Source organism: Vombatus ursinus, unplaced genomic scaffold, assembly GCF_900497805.2.
Source record: "Vombatus ursinus unplaced genomic scaffold, bare-nosed wombat genome assembly UNPS02014669.1, whole genome shotgun sequence".
Lineage (NCBI taxonomy): Eukaryota > Metazoa > Chordata > Mammalia > Diprotodontia > Vombatidae > Vombatus > Vombatus ursinus.
Window position 1 is genome coordinate 110,494 of NW_020954447.1, and position 23,771 is coordinate 134,264.

The window sequence follows — 23,771 nt, forward strand, 5'->3', positions numbered from 1 at the left end:
CGCACTCACTGGTGTCCCGGGGGAAAGAAAGGATTTGTGTGTGTGTGTGTGTGTTGTTTAATTACTGCGCTTTCCTTTGCATTTAGTCCCCAGGAGGTCTTTCTCTGCAGGGGCCATTCTTTTCTACTCTCCGGGCCAGCCAGAGAGGAGACTTTACTCCCAAAGGTCCGGGCAAGCCTGTCTGTTAATAGGTGACCTGCGAATAAATCCAAGGGACCTTGAAAGAGGCCCGTGGTTATCCCCAGCGAGCCCCAAGCCGAGGATCTCACAGCCAGCCGCGTCCTCGGAGGCGGTTTTGCCCCTGGGGCCCTTGCCACTCCTGGGACATTGGAGTAGAGCCTTCCATCTACGGGGGGGGGGGGGGGCGAGCTCTACTGGTCTTCCTCCTGTCCCCTTCTCTACCAGCCCCATGACTGGGCTTTTGTCTCAGGTCACTCACTGGCTTTCCTGAAATCATCCAGCCAGCTAGGGACACCCATTTCTCGGAGAGGCCGTTGCCTGGTGACCCGCCTGGCAATGCAACCGACTCATCCAAAGACAGTGCTCTTGTGGAAACCGCTGTCATTTCCTGTCCTTATTCCGGGAGCCAGCCTAGGTGCCGGGGGAGTGAGGAGAGCCTGAGGAAGCCGAGGGAGCTCCCCGGGTCATGCAGGTGGCAACCTCCCTATCCACAAGGCCGAGACATCGCATCTTTAATTTGTGGGGCCGGTGAGAGATGGGGAGAGAAGAGAAAGGGAAGGGGAATAGGGAATAAAAAGGTGTGCATCTGTCACATGTGCTCTCACACATGTAGGACTCCCAGCTTTCCCAGGTCGTTCATAAAGCTTCTTCCCGATTCAACAGTGGTTTCGTGGAATTCGTAATATAGATAACAAGTGGGCTACCTGCTCCCCAGCTTCCCAAATCTATCTATCCATCTGTGCAGCAATGAGCTGCAGTCTATGTGGCCATCCAGCCACACAGCCACCGAACTCCTTGGCAGGCCTGGCAGGGACATGGTGAGGAGTGGTGCAGAAGACCTAGGGACAGAAGGGAAAGGAGATTGTTGAATGTCTGGATGAGGGGCAGACGGGGAATCCCATTGCTACTTGGGAACTTTTTCCCATCTAGTATGGCTGAGAAGGGCAGGTGGGCAGTCAGGCAGGGAGGCATGCAGAGAGACAAAGGAGGTGGGGAAGTATGGGGCCAGGCAGGCAGACTGAGGCTAAGGAGAGGCCAGGGTAACCAAGCCAGCCGGGTCCCAGAGCTGGCCCACCTGTCAGCTTCTAGACTAAGGAAGAAAATACTAGCCACCTTCTTAAGAAGAGCCATCATCAGCATCATAAAAAAAGAAAAAAAAGAGTGAGCTATCAAGTGATGGAGCCCACTTACCTGATAAGGTCTTGGGTTGGTCACCCAGATCTCATGTCCCTTCTTTTCTTCTAATCACAGGTAAAGTGGTGGAGGATGAACCATATTGAAGAAAAAAGATGAGTGAAATGGCACAGAAAGCAAGGACAGACTCTCTCTCTTTTAAAAGTCATCTAATAGGACATACTACTTGGGGTGAGGGGCTGCACAAGTCTCCACAGTCATCGGAATGCTGGACTGAAGGGGAGAAAAAGAAACTAAAGTGCTTTCCTGTGACATGTAGGGGCAGGTGGGGCCAGGACAGGTCACCCAAGCTTCAGGGCTTTTGTATATGTGGGTTAGGGGTATTAGATTGCTGTTATGTGAAGACCCTCAAGGATGGGATGAGGGAAACAGGGAGAAAGGAGGGAGGGGAGAGAATAATACAGGAAAGAAGAGTTCAATGCCACAAAGTAGTCTGGGTTTCTCTGTTTTGTTTTGTTGTTTTTGTTTTTGTTTTTTTGTTTTTTGCTTTTTGGTGAGGCAGTTGGGGTTAAGTGACTTGCCCAGGGTCACACAGCTAGTAAGTTTCAAGTGTTTGAGGCTGGATTTGAACTCAGGTCCTCCTGACTCCAAGGCCAGAGCTCTATTCTCTGGTTTGAAGAATGAATGAGGAGGTGGAGATGAACCCTGAAAAGCCTGGTATCCTTTGGATGTGGTCTCAGTGGACAACAATGTTACCCAGACCCCAAGGTTTGCATTCGTGCATCTCTCTGTCTCTGTTTCTGTCTCTGTCTGTCTGTCTGTCTCTCTCTCCCTCTCTCTCTTTCAGGGGAGGGAGGAGAGAAGAGGTAGTTCCTTCAGCCTTAAGTCCATTCCCTTAAGGGATAAGGGAAATGGAAAAGAGCAATTAAAAAATTTTGGGGGGTGGGGGGAGAAAGAGAAGAAAGATAAAAGGAAGAAGAGTTCAATGAAATAAAATGGCCCGGGTTCCCTGGCCAATCCTATCGATGGCAAAATGAGGACGAGAGGGTGATTCCTGGATCTAGCCTCAGAGGACAGTCATGATGGAATGAGTGAACAGAGAACAGGGAAAGGTAGGGGATGGGAAGAGGGAGAGAAAAAGTGGGCATCCAATAGGACCTGAAGCCCTTCCCATCTGTGCTTCCATCCAGGCATCTACAAACACTTGCCTTTGACATGCCAATCCTAGAAAACTCAGTTACCATTCCAAGGTCTAACTTGCTCTTTGGAAGAGGGAAAACAACCATCATGGGTCCACACCTTTCCTAGAAGGCATCTTTTACAACTTATTATGGCCACACTTATTTCTTGGGGATTAGGTGTCAGGGCCTCAGTTTACTCACCTTTGCAGTTCAGACAGAGTGAGGGGTAGGGGCTGGATGAGAAAGAGAGATGAGGGAACCCAGCCTCCTATGTCCCTCCAGGTGATCTCTCCCCTAAAAATAGGAAACTTCCATCATTGACTATTGAAACAAAATCTCTAGGGCATGCAGAGTGAAAGGAGCAGAATTAAGAGTATGTTTATGGGGATTAAAATTGTCCAACCTCCAATCAAAAAGACTGAGGCAGAGTTTTGAGCCAGTGACAGTTGATTAAAGGGTCCGTGGGCCTCTCTAATGAAGAAGACCTCAGATCTTCCTCGGCATCTGAGATACCCCCTCCTTCCCAGGCCCTATTTTTATAGGGTTTGATACCAGATTTATTACCTAGACATTGCAAAACCACTGTACAAAATACAGAATTCCATCAGTTGACATATGACGCATAAGCTAAAATAAGCAAAAATGATATGTCATGATTTCACTTGTATATTAATTGGTCTCATTTTGCTTGCTTTCTCAGTGAGTTGGAGGAAAAGAGGGAATTTGGAATTCAAAATTTAAAAGAAAAGAATGTTTAAAATAAAGAGTAATTTTAAAAACAACAACAAAAAATGCTATGTCAGCAGGGTCACAGGTTGGGTGAAACAGAAAATATTTCCACTAACTAGGTGGTCACAAGATGGATGGGCTCCTCCTACTAGAATCTACAATCCTATGGGACTTATACAAAGTATGAAGCAATATATTGTTCATTCTTATACCTGTTCTTAGGTGATTGACTAGATATGTATTACTAAATGAATCTATTCAAACAATTACTAACCATCAATACCCCTTCTAAAATCATAATGCACTAATGCTGATTAGAGTTTGAGCAGGGGTCCTCAATGAATCATCTCATGTTGTAAGAGCAATATTATTCAAAGAGTAACTGTGAGTGACTAAGCTATTCAGAGTAATATTAATATTCCAGTCAATTATGAAAGACTTAGGAATGAAAAATGCCATCCCCCTGCAGAGAAAGAACTCACATACGGAAGAACGTACTATATGGTTCTCTCTCTCTCATAAATACATGCACTCATAAATATATGCACATATGTAAGTATATGTAAATATACTCATACATACTTATACACACACATACGCACATGCGTGGGTATATATATATATATAATGTTGGCCTCCAATGCATGGTTGGGAGAAAGGGAGACAACTCAGAAATGAAAATGGAATGAAAAAATAATCCAGATTTTATAAAAATTAACAAAATCTTGAGGGCATTTCTCATTCAGAGGAATGGTCTGCCTGTGTAAGGAAGGGGAGCAGAGCTGGAAGGTATTTGACAGAAGTAGTACTGCAGCAGGTTTGGGGTGGTAGCCGAGTTTGTTGAGGGGGGTTTTTCTAAAGGAGAGGGGAGAAAAAAAAACTGATAGAATGTGCTCGCACACACCCATCCACAGCCCCCAGGTTTTTCCCCACAAGGACAAAGGATACTTCCACAGCCCCCACCAACCCCTAACCTTTCCAAGTTTCAGTCCTACCACTATCCAAGACAAGGCACTTAGGGCATTTGCCTCCTTGTGGCTCTTCTCCTCTTGTGTTTGTGTTGATCCAGGTCATGCTATAGCTCATGAGCCCCCATCTATATTCCTTTTAGCAGACCAAACAGAGGTCATTGAATTGAAATAAATGACTGAGGGTTACATCAAACAGGAAACTTCCCAGCACGCATTTCCCAAATGACTAATTCTTCCCTATACCATTTTTCTCTAGCGGTGTGCTGGTCTCTAAAGTTGCCTGATATCACACCAGGAGCAATGCACTGACAAGTCACTCATAGCAGGATGTTGGTTTGGTGTGTTAGGTTAGTATTTGGAGCAGTGGCATTGTCTTCACTGGCTCTCTGGATTAACCACCCAGGGCTTTTCATACAATAACAAGACAGGGACAGCGGCAGTTAACTTATGGACAGATGCTAGAGCTTGGAGCCTGGGCTGCTCTGCCTAGACTAGTATCTCTTAACTTGTGGATGGCCAAGAAAAGAACGCTGGTCACCATAGACCAAGCACGTCAAGCCATTAGCCTCCTCCACTGGCCCCATGGCTCCCAGTAGTGCTCTGTTCCAGCCACCCACCTCTGCCACTCAGGTTTCATTTGTATTTGCTCCACACAGCATTGCAGGCTGGTGGAGTACAGGACTTCCTGTTATGTCACTATAGGCTGGACAATTGCAGATTGTCTCTAGGGACTGTTTCTTCCCATTGCCACCATGCCTTTGTCCCTTTTCCATCGTATTCACCCTCGAGGCCACTTGTGGCCCTCTAGGTCCTCAAATGCGGCCCTTTGACTAAATACAAACTTCATAGAACAAATTGTTCTGTAAAACTTGGACTCAGTCAAAGGGCCACACCCAAAGACCTAGAAGGCCACACGTGGTTTCAAGGCCAAAGGTTCCCCTCCCCTGCTCTAGAATGTCATAACTGATCGGTGTTTTTGAGTTTTGGTGGTGTATGGAAAAGAGGAATATGGGGAGAGAGGAGGATGAAGAGAGCTAAATTACCCTGGGAAATGTAGGTTGCCAGAAGAATATATCCATACCTCTTACACTGTTCAGCCAAAAAACATAAGGCAGTGATTACCACTTAGAACTAGCAATCTTATGTGTTTCTTTTTTTTATAAGTTTGTGTTGAAGTTGTCCAATATTTTTGATCTCTGTATTGTCACCATTTAAAGTTGCCTTCCTGAGGCGGCTAGGTGGCACAGTGGATAAAGCACTGACCCTGGATTCAGGAGGACCTGAGTTCAAATCCAGCCTCAGGCACATAACACTTACTAGCTGTGTGACCCTGGGCAAGTCACTTAACCCCATTGCCTAGCCAAAAAATAAATAAATAAAAAAGTTGCTTTCCTTTATAAAGCTCTAGTCTTCATGCCCATTGCAGCTTTGATTCTGTTTTGTTCTCCTCAGTGGTCACAGTGACCCAAAATCTGGAAAAGGGAGCTCTCGGCACCATCAAACTGGATAGCTAAACCATAGAACGTCAGACATGCATCTGGTTTTATCAGTGGAAATAATGTTAAAGAAGATTCCTGACCATCTACTTTGCTGCCACATCCCAAGGACCTCAGGGTCCTTCCATCTGACTTGATGATAAAACCTCTTCTGTGGGTTCTCTTCCCGTGTTAGGAAGGGGGCACCTTGAAAGCAGAGGCTGTCTTGTTTTTCTTTTTATATCTCTATTGCTTAGCACTGCACTTTACATACAGTATGTGCTTATTAAATGCTTTCTTTCTTTCTTTTCTTCCTTCCTTCTTTCCTTCTTTCCTCCCTCCTTCCATTCCTTTCTTCTTCTTCCATGGTGTTCTTAATGCTGTTCTCCTTATGTTCAGAATGCCCTCCTCACTATGTCTTCACCAGTGGAAATCCCACCTGACTTCCACAACACATTTCAAACATTGCTTCCTTCATGAAGTCTGTGTAAGACCTCCCAGCCAGAAAGGATCTATTTAACCTCTGAACTTGTATAGCCCTTTATTACATACTTAATACATTTTACTTTGTATTATAATTATCCGTGTTTATCTCCTCTCCTCTCTTGGACTGTTTGCAGCTCAGGAGGGGGCAGGGACAGAGTCTAATTCATCTTTACATCTCCCCACACTGCTGTGCAACACAGTAGATGCTCCATAGGTGTTCATTGAATTGAATTGAATTACTCTTTGTATTATTTCCCAGGCCTTAAGAAGCTCACATCAATAAATCATGCAGGTTTAGCACTTAAAATGCTCAAGGAATACAGAGCACTTGGCCATGTTTTCTCTCCCCATCTGGGGTTAGGGTGTACAAGGAAACAATTTCTAGGCTTTTTTTTTTTTAAGGAAGCTTCTTGCCCCTGTGGCAGTAACATCTTTTTTAACAAATTAATTTCATTTTTCACAACTGAGAGACATTTTTTTCTCTCCCTTCCACCTCTTCCCCTCCCCAACTGAAAAACAAACAAAATCTTTGCAAGAAATCTTCATAGGCAAGCAAAGCAAATCCTTGCTTCAGCCACATTCCAAAACGTAGATCTCATCCTGCGTCCTGAGTCTAGCACTCTGCGTGCCTCATCTCCAGTTCTCTGGGGATCATGGTTTTTCATTGCATTGATGTGAGTTCTCAAGTCTTTCAAAGTTGTTTTTTCTTTATAATGTTTTTGTATAAATTGTTTTCCTGGTTCTGCTTACTTTACTCTGCATCAGTTCATATGAGTCTTCCCAGTTTTCTTTGAAACTGTCCATCTTGTTATTTCTTATGGTGTAATAATATTCCTTTTCTGAACCAGTCATGGTGTCAGGACAATGGAAAAAGAATGAACAAGAGCCTGGCAGAAGCTTGAACACACCCAAACGTTTAGTTGTGGGTCTTCTCCTCTTGTGCTTATGGTGATCCAGGTCATGCTATAGAAATACTAGTTATTTGCCACTGAGCCTGCATATGACACATGCAAGTATGAGAAGCAAGTGATGATGAAGCTCTAAAATCAGATACAGTCTGGTATTGCCTACTGAGGAGTTGTGACCACTGAGCTTATTCTCAGCTTCTGTCCCTAGAGCAGGGACCAGAAACCAGGATAGTGCTGGATTTTTGTAACTCAAGCAACCTACCATTCTCCTATCTGGAACAAGGCCTGTCTGTCCAACTGGTCAATTTTATGCAGGCTAGAAACTAGCTTTCCATTCTTCTCACAACTCAGCCCCTTCTGGGGAGGCAGTCCTGGTCACCATCAGAGTTAGATCAGGGGTCATTGTCATTGTTGTTTGTCCTTCCTTCTCAAAGAGGGCCATGACATCAGGGAGGTGATGCCATGACTTGCAAGTGAGTTGAATTTAAGTGACAGAAGGCTGTGCAGTCACCAGCTTCACTTTGTCCTCTGGAGCCATCTGGGTCCAGTGGCAAGATCTAGATCAGGATGACTGGAGATGGCCACCAGGAATCAATGACATTATTTTGTTAGGAACTCTCGACCCTGAGGTAGTATGGTATAGTGGAAAGAGAACTCAACTGAGCGTTATAGAGAACTGGATTTAAATCCTAGCTCAGTTACTCCCTGGCCAAGTGACTTCAGGAAAATCACTTTATCTCTAGGGACCTTATTTTTCTCCCCTATAAAATAGATTGGATTAGATTATTTTCCAATTCTGTGAATTATACAACATACATATGCCACTTATATCCTCTATCTGAATAGAAAAGTTATCATCCTTCCCTTGCAATGAAAGACAATAACCGCATTTGGCATTTCCACAAAAACATGATGGGGGCAATAGCAGAAAGCACTTAGGTGATGTTATTGAGTTGTTTCAGTTGTGTCTGACTCTCTGTGACCCCATTTGAGGTTTTCTTGGCAGAGATACTGAGGTGGTTTGCCGTTTCCTTCTCTAGCTCATTTTACAGATGAGGAAGCTAAGGCAAACAGGGTTAAGTGAATTGCTTAGGGTCACATATCTAGGAAGTATCTGAGGCTGGATTTGAACTTCAGGTTTTCTTGACTCCAGGCTGGGCCTCTGTCCACTGTACCACCTAGCTGCCCTAAACACTTAGGTAAAGATCAGTAAATTAAAAGTCACAATAAGAATAATTGATGTTTATAGAGAGCTTAAAATTTACAAAGTTCTTTACATAAAGTATTTTACTTGGGCTTCACGATAAACCTATGAGGTAGGTACTAGAGTTATTTTTAAGCTGATTTTGCTGATGAGAAACTGAGGTTCAAAGAAGTTCAAAGACTTTCTTATGGTTATGCAGCTAGCAGATATCATGGATAGTTTGAACCCAGGTTTTCCAAAAGCCAAGTTTAACACTATCCACTCAATCTCAGTGATATTGTTATTAGAATGTACTACAGACCATGAGGACAGAAGGAGGAAATGGATGGGGAGTTGGGGAAGAGATTACAAGCCTGTTACAGAGGCGTGTGATGTAGTAGTGATTAGTGACTTCATGATTTGGACATACTGGATCTCTCTCTCTTTCCCTCTCTTCTTCCCTCCCTCCTTTCATAACTCTGTCTCTGTCTTTGTGTCTGTCTGTCTCTTTCTGTCCCCAAAAGCAGACCAACTAATAATTTCTTGACTTGCACTAATGATAATTTCATCCTACAAAAGGTAGAGGAAGTGATGAGGAGATTTCTTTTCTGCATATAATTCTCTAATGAGAGAGGAGTTGGCTGCAGAGGTAAAAATGATGGAAACTTGGGGGGAAAGGGACCCCATCACCTTATCATTTCTGGTAGGGAAAGAGGAAAGCTAAACATAATCTGACATGCACCAAGATTTTTGGAGGGCGGATGCCAAAAGGTTAAGAGAAAGATCAGGTAGGATCTCCTGAGCTAAAATTCTACATAGCAAGTCAGCTGAGAAGAGATATTTTCAAGAATGAAATTCTAAAGATACAAAGAGAAAAAAAGCCAATGAAGAGGAAAATAGGGAGTTCTCTGAAGAGAACAATGTAGAAACATAGGGAGTCCTTTGACCAACTTGCATTTTTGAAAAAGTTATACAGAATATAAATGGATGTATATAAATGTGATAAAGGATTAAGACGAAGGCCTGGCCAGGTTCTGCAAGAAGAGTGTAATGAACATGGAAGCTCAGAAATGGGATCATGCTGAGATGAAGGTTGAGGACAACAAAAAAGGCGTGCTTTCTAGATATGTTGGGGAAAAGAGAAGACTCAAAGAAGGGATAGAACTATTGCTGGGGTTGGATGGGAGGATGATAATGAATAACAAAGATAGGACTGCTCAATGCTTATTCTGTTTTCTCGGTCAAGGAGAATACTTTTTGGACTGGAAAGAATAGCACAAAGGTGACTAAAAAGGAGTCGATTCTTAAGACGTGTTGAGAGAAAATAAGAAAGTATCTAGTTTTCTTATGATGAATTCAAGTCACCAAGCCAATATGAATTGTACCCCAGAATTCTGAAAGAACAGTGGGTATGATTGCTGGTCCATATTTATTTGTGGAAGATTTCGTGGAATGTAAGATGCACCTTAGGAGTGAAGAAGGACAACCACATTGGGGAAACCAGATTATGATTTTCCCAGTTGGGAGGGGAGTAATGTTTGGTATAATAGTTTCTGACTGGACCAGAAGGGTTGTATATCTTCTGATGGTGCCCTCATGGACTCAGTGTCTAGTTCTCAGGTGTATGGCTTAGGAAAAATTTGCCAGTTTTCCCAGGGTTGGTCAGGCTTTATTAGGGGGTAGATTCATACTAACAAAGCTCAGAGGAGACTAAATGATAAACCAGCTGTCTATGTATTGATTTATGTAAGAGTGGGCAGGGGGGGGGGTCTGTTGAGTAAATCAATCAAATTGCCCCCACCCCACTTAAAATAAGTGATAAATGGCTATCCCTTAAAACCTTAACCAGTTGGGAATGCATCTCAGTTGAATCAAATCAATCCAAACCTTTCCAGCCACATATGAAGAAGCCTTGTTAAATAAAGATTTCTCTCATGAGCCATTGGACCAACCGGAAGTGACGGTCGCAGAGGAAGAGTGTTTCCTCAGCCAATCCATTGCTTTGTTTCTACAAAGATTGGTATAATTAATATTTGGATCTACATTGCAGCTTTGATCCTGCCTTTGGTATCTTGGGCATATATGTCCAGTATTGAGACCACTGGATTATAGGTATTGATGGCTTATATACTTTTCTTATATAATTCTAAATTTTCTTCCTACAACCTCTTTAACACCAAATATTTCCACTTTTTCTTTCTTTCTTTCTTTCTTTCTTTCTTTCTTTCTTTCTTTCTTTCTTTCTTTCTTTCTTTCTTTCTTTTTCTTTTTCTTTTCTTGGCTAGGCAATGGGGTTAAGTGACTTGCCCAGGGTCACACAGCTAGTAAGTGTTATGTGTCTGAGGCTGGATTTGAACTCAGGTCCTCCTGAATCCAGGGCCAGCACTCTATCCCCTGCGCCACCTAGCTGCCCCCAAATATTTTCACTTTTTAATCATCTTTTTCCAATTTGCCTGGTGTGATTAAAACAACCCCAGGATTGTTTTAATTTGCATTACTCTTATTATTAGGGATTTGGAGTAAATTTTCATGTGATCATTTACAGTTTTTGATTATTCTTCTGAAAAAAATTCTTGATAATTATTAGGAAATGTCTCTTGGTGTAACTAACCTTAGGTCAATTCCCTATGTATTTTGGATATCATATTTTCATGGGTGATATTTGATATACTTTTCCTACTCTTATTTTATCTTCACTGATCATATTAATGCAAAATCTATCAATACAATAACAAACCATTTTAGTTTTAATTAAACTTCATATAATTTTAATATATAACATATTTGATATATTAATGCATTATATATAATATAATATAAACTTTATATGATATTTATAAATAAACTTAGCTTATAATAAACCATTTATTAAACACTTGAAACCCAAGATAAATGGGCTACAAACTCAATTAAGTCAACAGTGCATCATGGTGGCTGATGTTAAGTTCTAAGCACCACTTTTTTTTTTTTTTTGGCTAGGCAATGGGGTTAAGTGACTTGCCCAGGGTCACACAGTAAGTGTCAAGTGTCTGAGGCTGGATTTGAACTCAAGTCCGCTTGACTCCAGGGCCTGTGCTCCATCCACTGCTCCACTTTGCTGCCCCCTCCCCTTTTTTTAGCACCATATTTTTTGAAAAACCATTGATAAATTAGAGAACATCCAGACAGGTGACCAGTCTGCTGAACACGTGCCTTCAGATTATGCCATGAGAAAATTGGTTAAAAGATTCTGGGGTGTTTTGTCTGGGGGAAACATGATGGCTGTTTTCAAGTATCCAAAGGGGTGTGAATGGAAGAGTTATTAGATTGTTTTGCTTAACTGCAGACTGAACTAGGAAGGCATGTTCATGCTAAAGACACAGGGTTTTTAAGTCAAGAAAAATCTTCTTACCGTGGAGAGCTGTCCAAAAGTGGGATGGGCTGCCTTAGGAAGAAGAGATTAAATCATCACTACTATGAGCCTCCCTGATCCTCTGTCATTTACCGAGGACATTCAGGGAATGGATCTCATCAATACCTACCCTGCTGACCTTCTGGATTTCAGAATCCCCAGAAACTCATCATTCAGCAAGATGAAATCAATTCTGCCATTCCTAACTTTAGATAATTCCCCATCTCAGTTTCACCATGACCTCTCATTGGCTCCCATCCTTCACATACTTTCAGCCTCTTTTTATGCATTGTCTTCATATGTTGTGAGCTTCTTGAGGGCAGGGACTGTCATATTTTTCTTTATATCCCCAGTGCCTGGCACCCAGTAGGCACTTAATAAATGTTTAGTGATTGGCTAACTAATAAAAAAAAAATCACGTATGTAAAGAGATTTGCAAATGTTAAAGAGGTAAATACTAGTTGTAGTAGCAGCAGCAGCACCAGCACCAGTAACCTTTTATTTTTCTGATTTTTTTACTCATTCTCTCTTATCTGATTTTTCAGTTCCTTTTTAAGTTCTTTCAGGATTTTTTGGGAGCAGGAGCTTGTGATCATTTGACATTACTCTTTAGGGGACAGTAGCTTTTTTTTTTTTTTAGCCTATCTTCCTCTGAATAAGAAGCCCCTGCCCCTTCTCTACTGCCTGGAGTCCTGACCCTGTACATGGTTAGAGCCAGTTCATTGATCTCCACCTATAACTTCCCTCCTCCCCCACTCTCCTTTCCCCTTTGGAATGAGCCACTCTGCTGGGAACATTTGCCTTTCCCTCTTTTGTTCTGCCTTATTATTGCTTTCCAAAAAAAGGGGAACATTTTAATGATTTAATATTTCTCTCCCATCTTGTAATCACTATCTCAACTTAGCATCAGACAATTTTTTTTCCTTGTCCAAGGCCATCCAAGTTTTGTTCACTTGTTCTAAAATGTAATTATAATTATATTATAATATATAATTATAATTATGAATGGATTAATTAATTAAAGGAAGGCAGTCACACAGTGGTAGAAGCAGGCAGACACTGAGGCCCAACTGTCTCCTAGCTGTTACGTGATAATTCAGAGAAAACATTTACTAAGAATATGTCAGGTCAGATCCTGGGGTCATGTTGGGTATTTGTTGCTCATATCACACTGAGCACCTGGAACAAAGCCTATGCAACAGGAGGTTCAAGGCTTCTCTCTGAGCCTCTTCATCTCCCAAACAGCCCAGGGATTTTGTGATAACAAGTGGGTGGATGACCTCCCCTGGGGTATAAGTCATCTTATCCCACATCCAGACATGATTTGGGGGCCCTGGGGTTGAAGCAGAGAAAGAGATGGTTGAACTGTCTTCCTCTCTGAGCTCAGAAGCTTCCTCTTGCCTTGGTCATCCAGTGTGGAGGGTTGTATATGGAGGACTTGTCTTCTCTCTTCTCACAAGACTGCCTGTCCCCATATGGCTTACAAGGAGCAAGGCAAAAACACTGCTTTTATATCTCTGATGAATAATTAGTTCACTGAAATATGAAACATCTCTCAGAAGTGGAATTGATTTTCTGACCTTGATCTCCAAACTCTGTGACCCCCAGAGTCCAGCCTTCCAAATCCCCCTTCTTAACCATTACAGGTGTCCATAAGCCCGTCAGGCTGGCCCCTCCAGTTACTGCTACCATGTCACCTCTGCTCCATAGCTCTGGTCTCAGAAAAGTGACCCCTTGCTCCTCAGTTGGTCAGGTGAGGGGCCCTAGGAACTTGAATGCTATCCCTCTAACTCCCTCATGAAACCACGTTTCTTACTCCATAAACTCCTCAGGGTCCCTAGCACACCATCCTCTGGCTTAGACCTCTTTGGGTATCCGGGCATCTTATCCTCTAGCCCTTCTTTTCCCTCCCCATCTCTCCTGTAGCCAGGTGTCCTAGGCCACAACTGTTTTGGAAACCCATCGCTCTTTCTAGCTCCCAATATTTTAAAAATATCCTGTATTTAATTTTCTCCTTTAATAAAATTGAAACAGAGCCAGGCATCTGTCCCCTCTTCACAGCTGCCCATAATCCTTAAAGATTCATGTAGCCAAATACTCCAGTTCCCCAGTACCCAGAGACCTGTACTCATGGATCTGAGCAGTCCTGTCTGTCCCCCTAGGGTTCACGCCCCAGGATTCCACCAAACTACTTCATTAAAATGGGCCTGACTGGACTGGTGCTCCTCACCCTGAGGATACTGGTGTTTCCAGACTGGCATAGATTGGGGGGCTGCCAAGACAGAACCTGGAGACCCCCTGCTTGAACAACAGATGGAGTTGAAATAAAGACATTGGGTCATGAGGTGTGTGGTCTTCGTCAGCAACGGCCATGGCATGGGAGGACATGTCCTGGAGTCATGGAGGGTTCCTTGGACGGAGGTGAGGGAGTGAAGGAATTATTCTGCCCCTGTTCTCAGCCACTGCCAGAGGATATCTCTTCAAAAGTACTTGGACACCATTTCTTTTAATAAAAGAAGCCTGTCTTCAAAGCTTTAGTCTTGGTATGAAAGTAGGAGAGGACATTCCAGGTGGAAAGGACTGTGCATCGGCGTGAACGGGGTTGGGGGGGTGGGGGAAGTTTCTTGGAATGGAGAGGAGATTAGCCCAGCTGGAGGGGACAGGCCAAACCTAGGTCTTTCAATGCTTAATCTTAATAGGAATCAGCTGTGTGAGGTAACGCTCCAAAAGGTACTGCGATTTTAGGCTTAGAAGTCAGGCTAGAGACAGCTTGGTAGTTGGGGCAGAGCAATAGATAGAGCACTGTTCTGACTTTAATCATTTACTAGCTGTGTGATCCTGGGTAAGTAATTTTGTTTTTCTGCTAAAGGTCTCCTTTCTAAAATATATAGGGAACAGGGTCAAATTCACAAGAATAGAAGAAATTCCTCAGTGGATAAGTGGTCAAGGGATATGAATAGGCAATTTTCAGAGGAAGAAATCAAAGCTATCAACAGCCAAAATGGAAAAAAATCCTCCAAATCACTAGTAATTAGAAAAATGAAAATGAAAATAACTGAAATACCACCCCATACCCATCAGCTTGGCTAAGATGCAGAAAAGGAAAATGACAAATGCTGGAGGGGATGTGGGAAAATAGGTTCACTAATATAGTATTGGTGGAGCTGTGAACTGGTCCAGCCATTCTGGAAAGCATGTTGAAATTATGTCAGAAAAGCTATTAAATTGTGCACATTCTGTGGTCCAGAGATATTGCTACTAGGTTTATGACCCAAAGAGATCAAAGAAAGAGGAAAAGGATACATATGTGCAAAAACATTTATAGTAGCTCTTTTTGTGGTGTCAGAGTATTAGAAACTAAAGAGATGCCCATCAATTGGAGAATGACCGAACAAGTTATGGTATATGAATGCAATGGGATATTGGGTTATTATAAGAAATAATGTAGATGGTGGTTTCAGAAAAACCTGAAAAGACTTGTATGAACTGATGTAGCCTGAAATGAGCAGAACAGGCAGAAAAATTTGTATAACAATATTGTAAAGATAATCAGTTTTGAAGGACTTAGCAACTCTGATCAACACAATGCCCAACCATAGTTCCAAAAGACTCATGGTAAAATATGCTGTCCACCTCCAGAGATAGACCTAATGGACTCAGAGTGGAGCCTGAAGCACATTTTTTTCTCTTTCTGACTTTTTATTACTTTTTTTGGACATAGCTAAGGAAGAAATTTGTTTTCAGTGACTACGTATTTGTAATGGGTTTTGTTTTTCTCAGTGTGTAGGGGAGGGGGAAGATGAGAGAGAGAGAGAGAGAGAGAAAGAGAGAGAGAGAGAGAGAGAGAGAGAGAGAGAGAGAGAATTTAGAACTGAACTGAAATAAAAACGTAATTTAAAAAGCTACTAGCCATCTCTTAGTTGGCAAATCTAATGACTTCTTCATAATCTCATCCTTCTTGACATCTTTGCAGCCTTTGACACTGTCAGGTAGTCTTGATGGGGTGCTTGGGTGCTTGTGTTTGGGTGCTTGTGCTTGTACTTGGGCCCCAATTTCTCCCTAGTCTCAGAAACACTGTCTCGGACAATCACTCCCCAGCCCAAGGACACTGTGCCTAGCAATTACTCATGCATGGGCCCCAGCAAGACCCTTATCTCTCTCCCTGGTGCAGCTACACAAAGCTGGGTGAGAGAGTGCTGGGCTGCTCAGGCCTCAGCCCTCAGATCATGTTTCTGGAAGCCTCCCAATTCCTTAGTAAGTTCCTGTCTTGTGAGAAAGCTTTCCCTTGTTGCAGAGCATTCTGTCATCAAGACAGAGGGAGAGGGGTGCCTTGCCCAGCCCAAGGAGTTTTGTCCTTGGCTGGCCCAAGGACTCTTCCTCCTGCCAGACTCCCAAGATCCATACCTCTGTCATCTCCCTCCCTGTCCAGTATACTCCCTGTACTTTCTCATCCATAGCTCCCAAAGACACCTGGACCTTTAGATTACCTCATCAGTGTCCCTGGCATTCCTTTCCCAGGCCCTTTTCCGTATAAACCCTAGCTCCATCCTCAGTCTCTCGCAGGTTCCTTAAGAATCTTTGCCCGCTGAAAAGTGTAACAATAAATCTTTGCCACCTTGACTTAAAGAATGCTTGAGTCTGTGAATTCATTCCAGATGACCCCGTCCTGTGCTCCAGTCTTTGAGGGGTCTCAACCTCTCAGACTACAACACTCTCACCTCCCTGATAATCTCTTCTCTTCAAGTTTTCATGGCATCACTGCCTCTTATTTCTTCTCCTACCTGTCTGACTGCTCCTTCTCAATCTCATTTGCCGGATCTTCATCCAGGTCAGGCCTGCTAACTAAATTTCCTCCTGGAGCGTCTCCTGGGCCTTCTTTTCTTCTCCTTCTAAATTGTTTCACTCAGAGATCTCATCAGCTCCCATGGCTTCAATTCTCATCTCTGTACTGATGATTCTACAATCTATTTGTCCAGCCCTAACCTCTCTCCTGACCTATAGTCTCCCATCTCCATTTGTCTATTGAACAATTAGAAATAGATGTCCTGTGGACACCTTAAACTCCACATGTCCAAAATTGAATTCATTCGTTTCATCCTCAGACACTTACCCCTTCCACACCTCAATATAATAATATTGAGTCCAAGGCACTACCTTTCTCAATCCTCTGGTTCCAAACCTAGATATCAATGCTGGACTTTCCCCTGTTTCTCACCTCCCATATCCAATCTATTCCCAAGGTCTGTTGATTTTGCCTTTGTAAAATCCCGCACACATTCCCCCTTTCTCTCCTCTGGTACTCTGGTCCATGTCACCACTCCTAGGAGATTACGTTAGTCTGTGGTTGGTCTGCTGCCACAAGTGTCTTCTCCCTCTAGTCCACCCTCCCTTCAGCTGTCTCTTAAGCCAGGTTTGAGCATGTTTCTCCTCTATTCCATGAATTCCAGTGGCTCCCTATCACCTCTGGGGTCAAACAGAAAAACAACTGGATTCCACCCCTTCATAACCCATCCTCAGCTGCCATTCTACCATTCTTGCATTTTCTAACATTACCACTACCCTCACCATGCCACCCTAGATCCAGTGACATTGGCCTCCTTGCTGTTCCTCCAAGGAAACACTCCATCTCCCCTCTCCCTCAAGAACAGAATGTTCTGCCTCCTCATCTACATCTCCTGGTTTCCAGGACAACAACCAAGGAAACTGCGAAACCATATCTATAGCTCAAACCCTAGGTACCTGAACCAGTCAAAACTTGGGGACAATCTTCCTGCTGTTTTGGGGGAAAGCTAGCCCATCCTACACGAAAGGGAACCCAACAGACACGGTTCTGACCACATTTGTGCACTTTAACCCCCCATGCAGCCTGTGTGCAGGCTAGACTACAAATATCCATCTCTCCCTCCCAGTACTGAAGCCTGACCCTAGGCAGGGTGGAGCAAAGCGCCAGGATTTTCTGTTGTGTAGCAGCTGAGGTGGGATGGGGAGCTCACCCTCCAAAAGATCTTTCTTCCCATAATGAGTGTGGGGAGGGGAGGCATTGTCACAGGTTTTTTCCTTCAGTGTCCCTAAATGCCTAGGTACTGATTTCAAGCAGTCAGTCAATAAACATTTCTTAAGCACCTACTGTGTGCCAAGCAATATGTTAAATGTTGAGGCTAGAAGTACAATCGAAAACAAACACAGTTCCTCCCCTCCAACAGTTTACAATCTAATGGGACAAGATAACACACAAAAGGAAGCTGAATGGGGAGGCGGGGTATGGAAGGAAGGGGCAGAGAAGGAGGTTCCCAAGGAGGAGGAGGGATGGAGACGTCTAAAGCAGGGCTCCTGGTGGTAAATGGGGAGAAGACTGGACTGAGCCGCTGGCCTTGAACAGAGAGCCTGGAGCCTATGATGCTGCCCTCCAGTCAGAAGGTCCCATCAGAAGGACAGAGGGTACTGAGAAGATATGAGCACTGAGGCAGATCCAGTTTTGCAGGATGAGATTTCCCAATACTAAGTTGCCTGAGGAGGGAAGGCCTGATGGAGAGGTCTACAGAAGTCCAATAGCCATGTAGTTGGGAGGAAATGGGGAGAAGATTATGCTGAGACCTCTCCTGAAATAGAGGCCCTGGAGACCATGACCCTGCCCTTTAATCACAGGCCTCCTCCTCTAGCCTTTTCAGAGGCCCAGCCAGGAGAAGGAAAAGGCCCAGATCTTCCAGCTCAGGTGCTTGTAACCACATGTCTGTGAACTCGTTTTTAAAAACTATTTTGATTAACTCCATATTTAATAGGTTAAAATTGGTTCTAGTGGAGTTGACATTTCAGATACAACTGGTGAGTCAAGACCACCAGAGCCACAGTGTCCACCTTCCTGTTGATCTTAACAGCTTCTCTAGGCAAGCTCACTCTGCCAGATTCTAGGTGTGAATCCAGTTGGTCAGTGAGTTGGCATCCTAGCCTACTCATAAGCAGTGAGGGCATTTTCCTTAGCTCTCTCTGATAAAGTGGTTGGAATATGGTGGTAACTGCATGGCATTGCACCTTTTCCATCTTCACCATCATCTCTGTGTGTGGTCCTAGGAGGCCATGTTGGATCTTTAGGGGGTCCTTGCCTTTGAGGAGATCACAAACTAATGGGAGAGACAACACATAAGTGCACACACAGACACAGACACAGACACACACACACACACACACACACACACACACACAGAGTCCTCATGCCCACGGGTGCCCAGGTTTAGAGCATTTGGGTTAAGCTGCTTCTCTTGGTTGGGAGGAGCCTGAAGGAAGATGAGATCCTTGAAATTAGTTTCTCCAGATCCTGATACACAAATGGGTTTTAGAATGGAACCTGCAGTGTTAGCCTGGTCACCCTCCTACCCCCAGGCCTGCAGCTGCTCATCACTATCCTCTGGCACCAACATGACACCCTCTAAATTTGATTATTCTTAGGACAAAGCCTTATTGATCTCATCCTGGTTATGCCTCTGGTTGAGCATCTTCCAGGAAAAATGCCATCCCCTAAAACTCCTAGGAATATTGTAGCCAAATTCCAGAGTTCCCAGGTCAAGGCAAAAATATTGCAATCAGCCAGAAAAAAAACAATTCAAGTATTGTGGAAATACAATCAGGATAACACAAGATTTATCAGCTTCTACGTTAAGGAACCAGAGGGCTTGGAATATGATATTCCGGAGGTCAAAGGAGATAGGATTACAGCCAAGAAATCACCTACCCAGCAAAACTGAGTATAATCCTCAGGGTGGAAAATGGACATTCAGTGAAAGAGAGGACTTTCAAGCATTCTTGATGAAAAGACCACAGCCGAATAGAAAATTCGACTTTCAAATATAAGACTCAAGAGAAACATGAAAAGGTAAACAGGAAAGAGAAATTATAAGGGACTTATTAAGGTTGAACTGTTTATATTCCTGCATGGAAAGATGATATTTGTAACTCATGAGACCTTTGTCAGTGTTAGGGTAGTTGGAGGAAAATAAATATATATATGTAGATAGATAGATAGAGGATACAGGGTGAGTTGAAGATGAAGGGGTGATATCTGGAGAATACAATTAAGGGGTGAGAGAGGATTATACTGGGAGAAGCAGAAAGGGAAAGGTAGAATGGGGTAAATTATCTCACATAAAACAGACAAGAAAAGGCTTCTACAGTGGAGGGGAGGTGGGGGAAGGTGAGAGGGAATGAGTGAATCTTATTCTCATCAGATTTGGCTTAAGGAGGGAATAACATGCACACTCAATTGGGTATGGAAATCTATCTTACCCTACAGGAAAATAGGAGGAAAGGGGATAAGGGAGTGGGGGAAATGCTAGAAGGGAGGGCAGATTGGGATAGGGGGTTATCAGAAGCAAATACTTCTGAGGAGGGATGGGGTCACAAGAGAGAATAGAATAAACAGGGGGGCTGGGATAGGATGAAGGGAAATATAGTTAGTTTTTCACAACATGACTACTATGGAAGTATTTTGCATGACTACCCATGTATAACCTGTATCAAACTGCTCGCCTTCTCATTGAGGGAGTGGGGAGAGGGAGGAAGGGAGAAAATTTGGAATCCAAAGTTTTAAAAACAAATGTTAAAAATTGTTTTCACATGCAACTGGGAAATAAGATATACAGGCAATAGAAATCTATCCTGCCCTACAGGAAAATAGAAGGGGAAAGGGATAAGAGAAGGGGGGGATAGAAGGGAGGGCAGATTAGGGGAAGGATTATTCAGAATCCACACCATCTTGGGGTGGGGGGAGGGATGAGATGGAGAGAAAATTTGAAACTCAAAATCTTGTGGAAGTGAATGTTGAAAACTAAAAATAAATAAATTATAATATAAACAAAAGGAAAAAATGTCATCCCCAGGCAGCAAGGATGAGGAAAGTGGCTTACCCCCAGACATCAGTCGAGAGAAAAGAGTTCTAGGGGACCCCAGCAAGTGAGCCCAGAGTCCCTCAGTTTAGTGACTATGTAGTTCATGAGTTAGCACCTGCATCAGAAAGGAAGTCCCCACTCACCTGGCCTGCTCACCAATCTCCCTGGCAAAGCTTTGGAGAAAAACCCGTTCTGATCGAAGGAATGTGGCACCTGCTGCCTCAGTCTCCTCCTGTACAGGGCAGCATTTGGTTACCTCTGCACTTTGACAGGTTCTGGTGAAGACAGAAATTGGAGGTAAAATATTCAGGACTATGATACAAGGCTTTCCCAAAGGTCAAGCAAATTCCATATGTCAACCTGGGGATACTTTTTTTTTTTTGGCTAGGCAATGGGGTTAAGTGACCTGCCCAAGGTCACACAGCTAGTAAGTGTTAAGTGTCTGAGGCCAGATTTGAACTCAGGTCCTCCTGACTTCAGGGCCGGTGGTCTATCCACTGCGCCACCTAGCTGCCCCATGGGGACACTTTCTTAAAAGGGCAGAAGGCATTCTGTGTGTTTCAGCTTGGCTTGGAGCTTGCCCCAGGTGCTTTCAGGCCTTCTCTCTTCTCTGGTTGGGGGGGGGGGGGGGAGGGGGCTGGAGAAGGTGCTGCTGCCTGGAGAAGATGCCCAGAAGCCACCTGAGCACATGGCGTAGGGCTGGAGGGGAAAGTCTCCAGGGACAGCATGTGAGGCAGGACTCACCAAGGGGCTTCCCAGGAGCTTCACATAGTGATTTGAAACATTAAACTGTAAGGTCCTTGAGAACAGGAGCAGTTCTGGTTATTCTTCGTATGCCCAGGGCTTAGGACGGTTCCTGCCACATAGTAGGCAGTTGTTGATTGACTGACAGCTAGTGAGCAGAAGATGATGTCAGGGAGATGATTGTTCATTTTCCCAGGAGAATTTGAACCTTGCCCTCACCTTGGTCCATCCCCCCAAAGCCTTCCTCTGTATCTGTAACAAACCAGAAGAGAAGGTCCATGGAGAAGAAAACATGTGTATTATAACTAGAGGAGCTGCTTTCCACATGGAAGTCTGATCAGATGCCAGTAGCCTTTTCCTTCTCATTGCAGTAAAAACTGCATTGAATCTCTTAGCGAGGAATTCTTTGGGGTCACAATAAGGAGGGAAAAGAGATCTTGGAAGTAAGTGAGAGGAGGGCAATGAGCTACAAAGTGACAGAGTATTAAGAAAACATGAAAATTCACAGGCTTTTACATTGGAGGCAACTAGAGAGTTATAGAGACAAGAGGTAGATATCAAGGGACTGGGGTAACTAACATTTCTCTCCATGCTGCAAGTGATCTGTAGTTGTAGTTACAAGTCATTAGCTCAAGCCTAGATCGCCCTCTTGTGGCTATATTAGACATAGTAGTCTGAGGAACTTCCAGCTACTTCCTAAACCCCCACCCCAACCAGGTGCCACCTAAAACACTCAGTGCCTCTGTGTGTGCATAACAGCTTATTGGGCTGTAAGATTAGGACGTGGAAGGGGCCTTAGAGATACTCGAGTCCAACTGCCTTGTTTTACAAATGAAGAAACTAAAGCAAAGAACTTTTCAACCACTTTCCAAAGGTCACCCAGGTAATACCAATCAGAATGTGATTTCTAACCTAGGTCCTTGAATTATAAATCCAGTCAGTCAACAGGCAGTTATCAAGCACCTACTATGTACCAGGTCCTGTGAGAAGTAGTAGGGATACAAAGAAAGAATAAAATACTCCTTGCCCTCAGGGAGGGAGCTCCCAGTCTAATGGAAGGGACAACATGGAATCCACTATGGTCACAGAAGCTATATACAGGGCAAATGGGAGGTCATCTCAGATGGACCACACAAGCATTGGGTGAGAGGGGGGACCAGGAAGGGTCTCCTGTAGAAGATGGGATCTGAGCTATATTTGGAAGGAAGGCAGGGGAGGCAGAGAGCAGAAGTGAGGAGGCAGCACATTCCAGACATGGTGGACAGCCAGTGAAGAAGCACAGAGTTGAGAGACGGAGTCCTGTGTGCAGAACAGCCAAAAGTCAGGTGCCCCTCCACCCCAAAGTAAGTGGAGGGGAGTGAAGTGTGAGAAGATTGCCCAGCTTGGAAGTAGCTGGGTTACAAAGAGCTTTAAAGACCAAACAGGATTTTGCATTTGATGCTGGAGGTGACAGGAGACCCTGGAGTTTACTGAATCAAAGGCTGGGTGTGTGATAGGGTCAGATTTTTATTTTAGGAAGATTCCCTTGGCAGCTGAGTGGAGGCTGGACTGGAGTGAGGAGAGACTGGAGTCAGAGAGGCCCACCAGGTGACACCAGTGTGAGTGGACAGAAGGGGACAAGTAGCAGAACTGTTGTGAAGGTGAAAATGATGAACTGTGGTGATCTCTTCCATGAGACCCTTCCTCTTTGTTCCCCACCCAGCTTGTAGGAGGGGCAATCTGCCTTCATGCCGGTATACCCATATTGTTTCTGAAAAAAAGGTCACTGGGGATTCACACTTTCATATTTTAGGCAGTTCAGAACCAACCCTAGGCTGAAATAGCAGTCCTCTCCATCTTAATAAGTAAGCTCTTTCCTTTTGTTGTTATTGATTTGTGTCTGACCCTCTGTGACCCCATTTGGGGTTTTCCTATCAAAGAAATTGGAGTGCCAGCTCATTTTTCAGATGAGGAAACTGAGGCAAACAGTGTTAAGTGACTTGCCCAGGGTCACACAGCTAGTAAATGTCTGAGGCCTGGATTAGGACTCAGGTCTTCCTGACTCCAGGCCCTGGGCTGTATCCACTGTGCCACCTACCTACCCTGTTTATGGTGAGATGAAGTCTCCTACTCTGATCCGATTCCACATTCCATTTACTGGATTTTGAATTACTCTTTATTCTTGGGTCCCTTGCTTGCTTATCTACAAGGCCTGGGAAGGTTACAAGGCCGTCTTAGCTGGGCTGGAGGTCAATAAAACAGAGGTGGCAACACAGCCTTCCACAAATCAGCCTTCAGATTTCTTGAATCCTCAGACACTCTCCATTTTGGGTGGGGACATTTTCTTCCCAACTTCTAAGGAGGGGAAAGGGTTACACTGAGGAGGGCTGGGACCTTGTTTTTTCTCAGGTTCCCCCGGGAGCAAAAGAGCAGGGTGTTCCTGGAGCGACGATGGGAAAGAGGGACACATTCGGAGACTGTTCTGTGCGTAACACATAAAGAGAAAAGGTCCAGAACACTGCGCATTTCCT

At 44.0% G+C, this 23,771-nt stretch overlaps 1 long non-coding RNA gene across 2 annotated transcripts; it reads right to left on the minus strand.

The window, feature by feature from the left end:
- Positions 1–702: 702 nt before the first annotated feature.
- Positions 703–23,760, minus strand: LOC114042682. 2 transcript variants are annotated; one of them, XR_003569008.1, is made up of 6 exons: positions 23,343–23,760; positions 21,262–21,513; positions 20,661–20,792; positions 2,697–2,789; positions 1,372–1,421; positions 703–1,019 (listed from the first exon to the last, which is right to left on the minus strand). It is a non-coding gene; the product is annotated as an uncharacterized LOC114042682 (long non-coding RNA). The 2 variants fall into 2 exon arrangements; XR_003569009.1 differs by lacking the exon at positions 21,262–21,513.
- Between the last annotated feature and the right edge of the window lie 11 nt (positions 23,761–23,771).